Consider the following 4,009-nt stretch of genomic DNA (forward strand, 5'->3'; position numbering starts at 1 on the left):
TCTAAGAGTTTGGCCGCACCTTGTCTGCCTTGCCAGCCTGACTCGCCTTGGTCCCCTCTACAAATGCAGCACCCCAGTCAGGTGGATTTATGCCATGTCTGTCAGCAGTCTGAAGCAAGTTACCTTCTAAGGAGAACTTCTCTCTCCTCCCTTCAGACAACATTCAAAACCTACTTCAGGGTTCCAATTCCTGACCTTAATGATACCAGCCCCTCAACTCTCCCTCCTCAGTTCTTTTGTGCTTTTCTCCCTCCAGAGTTGGATTCTAGAACTATGGTGACATTGTGGTATTAGTCTAGCAGGTGTGCTAATAAGCGAGATTTCAGCTTATTGGCCCCAACTGGCTTCTAAGCCTCGGAACACAGCCACCCAACCCTAAAACCAGCAGTTTCAATAGGATGTTTGTTTGAGGCAGTAAATAAGTAGTGAAAAAGAAGAGATGGCCCAGTTGTAAAACAGTAAATGCAGCTGAGAGGAGCAGAGGGTTTTTAACTTCAACAAAAGATGTGTATTTGAAAACAGAAGCGATAAATAGAGGAGACCCAGGAAAAGGGACACCATTATCTTCTTTTCTCCTGGGATGTGAACTTTAGGAAGCCATCCTGCTCTTCCAGCCAGGGATGGTGTGCCAGGAATCACAGAGCTGGTGGGGCAGACCAGAGGGGGCCTAGCTGAGCAGCTGCTAAGACATCATGAAAAGAGAGACCACTGGCTAAGCCCCTGTGGTGTTCTGCAGAAGTTCACTAAACTAGACAGACATGAGATCCATTCTGGAGCCACTGACAAAATACTTCCTGTTTCCATTGCTGGGTAAGAGAATGATTCTATTTATACAGAAGAGCCTAAATATGGCATTTCGTAGAATGTGTAGAGCTAGGTAAGCCCTTAGAAGCCAGTAATGCAACTGTCTCATTTCACAGATAAGGAAAAGAGGAAGAGATGTGAAGCAAATAACCTAAAGGTCTCTCAGCTAGTTAGCAGAGCCATGACTAGAACGGAGGTCTCTGAATTCCCAACTCTCTCTACACTACTGTCCTCTTCCCCTGTGAAAGACTATTTTCTTTTTGGAATAAGTCCTGATTATACTTAGTGTCAGCCATTTAACAGCATTGAGGACCTTTAAATGTAAGGTACTGTACTAAGGTAATAAGAAAAGGCACGGTCCCATCCCTGTCTTCAAGAGACCCCCACTCAGTCTGGAAGAAAATGTGGGCAAGATTTACCACTAGAATACATAAAAGATTTCCAGTTTTTATTTGTATATATAGAGATATTTTTTAATCACTTTAGTCCTTTGACAATGTACATAATTCAGTATAATTTTTCAAGAAATACACATTTATTAGAGATAACGTGTCCAAAATTTCTTTGATGGTGTTCAAGTTGTGTTATCTACTGGCCTAGGTACACTGTCCTAAACAAGTTAAAAGACAGGCCTTTCCCAAAGAGCTTTCCATTTGAAATTACAATTATCCAGGTCATACCAGCAAGCCAACTTTCAGCTTTTCTACTTACCAAGGACTGTAGTGTGGGTAAGAGCATCCAGATGGCCAGAGGTGAGTGGGCCGCTCCATATAGATCTGAGCATATTTTGCTCGTAAGAGCAATAAAGGTTTAAGAATGAGGTAGAACTCTCACGGGTTATATATACCCTAGATCAGAAAAGACTAAGGCAGGCAGTGCATTAAAACTTGATGGTTTTAGTCTCAGAGCCCTTTGAGGCTACAGCCCAAGTCCAGACAGTGAAATGGGGAGGGAGGAAGAGGTTCCTGTGTTTTAGCTCCTTTGTGAGCTTCATGGGCAGGAGAGAGCTGGGAAGGGAGGCTCTTTATTCACACACTATTTAGAGCTAACAGTACTCTGGATTTGCTTTATTGTGTCCAGTGCTTCTAACATGCAATCCCAGATAATTTTAAAATGGAGACTGAGACAGAACTGCTCCCTTAGCTGTCTTCAATCCCCACCCCACCTACGAAACCCTGTGGACCATTTCAAATTTCAACTGACAGGAAAGCAAAGGAGTTCCATAATCAACATAAGGTAACTGATTACAGCCCTTCTAATTTGACTGCTGCTTTATGCTTTTTTCCTAAGAGTTTCCTCAGCAACACAGATGAGGTACTCTGTCTTGGCTGCTGGCACAAGGCCCTTCTCCATTTATGCTTGCTGTCAACTGGCTTCAGAATTCACCAGCTGGAATGGTCTATCAAACCAGCTTCTTGCCTGAGAAATCTTGCTCCAGGGCTGCAATCCCGAGAGTAAAACTACAAAGAAGTCAAACTTTGGGGGTACAAGGCCAGTGAGGTGAGGCTAGAGAGGGGATAGTAGTAGTTGCAAACCTCTTTAAAATTAGGCTCACCTGTTGTCATTTTCCCCCACTCTCACTTGGCCCTTTTGGAGAGAGAGCAGGAACCAAGGGATAGGAGAATGAGGGGAACAGGCTGCTAAAACTGAAGATGTGGAGACTTTGGGGAGTCACCAAATCCAAATAACACTTTCTAGTAGGTTAGTTGTTATATTGACTCTCTTAATCTCTAGGACCAATTCTGATTCTTATTAACCAGTACTTGGTCCCTCCATTGTTGTTTCCCCCAACTGTATGGTTCTGAATAAACAATTTTCTAATACCCTCATTTACAGGAATGCCAGGCATCTCATACTAAAATCCAAAACTGTTAGAGCAGCTGCAGGGGCTTAATAGAACTGCTCATGTCCTGGCCCAGCTCAGCCCAGTCCAAAGGAATGAAAACCCTGAGGGCGGAGCCCAGCAACCTGTTCTGACAAGTCCTCCAGGTGTGTGCGCTGCACACTCAAGTGGGAAAACCACTGGATTAGACCACTCCTGTGTTCCACTTCCTAAATCCAGCTGTTAGCACAAGGCTTTTCTATTGGCCTTAGGGAGAAGCTGCTTGAAAATGTCTCACCCTCCTGACATAAGAGTGCCCGTGCCTCCATCAGTGGCTCTCAAACTTGCTCAGGGGAAAAGAAGAAAAAAGGGGGTGGCATGTTCCATGTACATCACAATGAACAAGTAATCTGCTAAAATATAATTGTAAACTAAATCACGTGTGATCCTCTCAGCTTCCAGTGCAGAGTTTGTTTATTTTTGCTAACTGGGTAAAGTTAATTATTAATAAATTCAAGTCTTATCCATTGCAGATAGTTTTTGAAAAACCCTAGTCTTTAAAAAAAAAATTCTAAAATGAATTTACTGCTCTTATTTTAACCTGATGTACACAATGGATTTGTAGTGATGTGTTTTGCTGTTCTGTGTCCTCTCGTTTGAATGCGGGTCCTTCAATATGAGACATTCCCTTAAATGTAGTTCTCCATCCTCCCCTAAAATGAGAAAAATCATGTCCTGCCATAGATGTCCCACTGCTCATCAGATCCCCCAAGCAGAAAAGGGCATGAAAACTCTCCACTGTGACCTGTCCGGCCTGCTCCTCTCTAGAAGGGGCTGATCATACAAGTGATCACTTGTCATTTCAGGAGAAAAATTCAAACTGATTTTCGAGTATCTGGGTCTTGGTTCTTAAGTGGTTCAAACACACCTTTCACTTTCTCCCTATAGCAGAGGGCCGTCAACAACTGCAAGTAAACAGCAATCAGCCTTTAAAGAAGCCAACTCCAGCTATACTAAGATTTATTCCCCAAGTAAGCTGTTACAGCTTCAGCCATTTGGTTTTGGCTGCCGGGTCTTTGTGCCCTTTTCCTCTCAACTAAGCCTCATGCCCAAATACCCAAAAGTAGTCAGTCCAGTTGAGATGAGATAAAGCTGAACTAATCAAATTATCTAAAGTATAAAATACTTTAATACGCATACAAAACTGGCCTGGCATTAATGTCGGAGGAACTGGAGCACATAACAGAAAATGATAAAGGGTCATAGGACACCTAGCAGGAATTATTAGGTTACCATTCTAGTGAGACTTGATTTCAAGCTTCCAGGGCCTCGGGCCAAGGGTTAATCCAAACAAGAAAAGGTTACTGTTTACACTGCTCAGCA

The sequence above is a fragment of the Mustela nivalis genome, assembly GCF_964662115.1.
Source record: "Mustela nivalis genome assembly, chromosome: 3".
In the NCBI taxonomy this organism is placed as follows: domain Eukaryota; kingdom Metazoa; phylum Chordata; class Mammalia; order Carnivora; family Mustelidae; genus Mustela; species Mustela nivalis.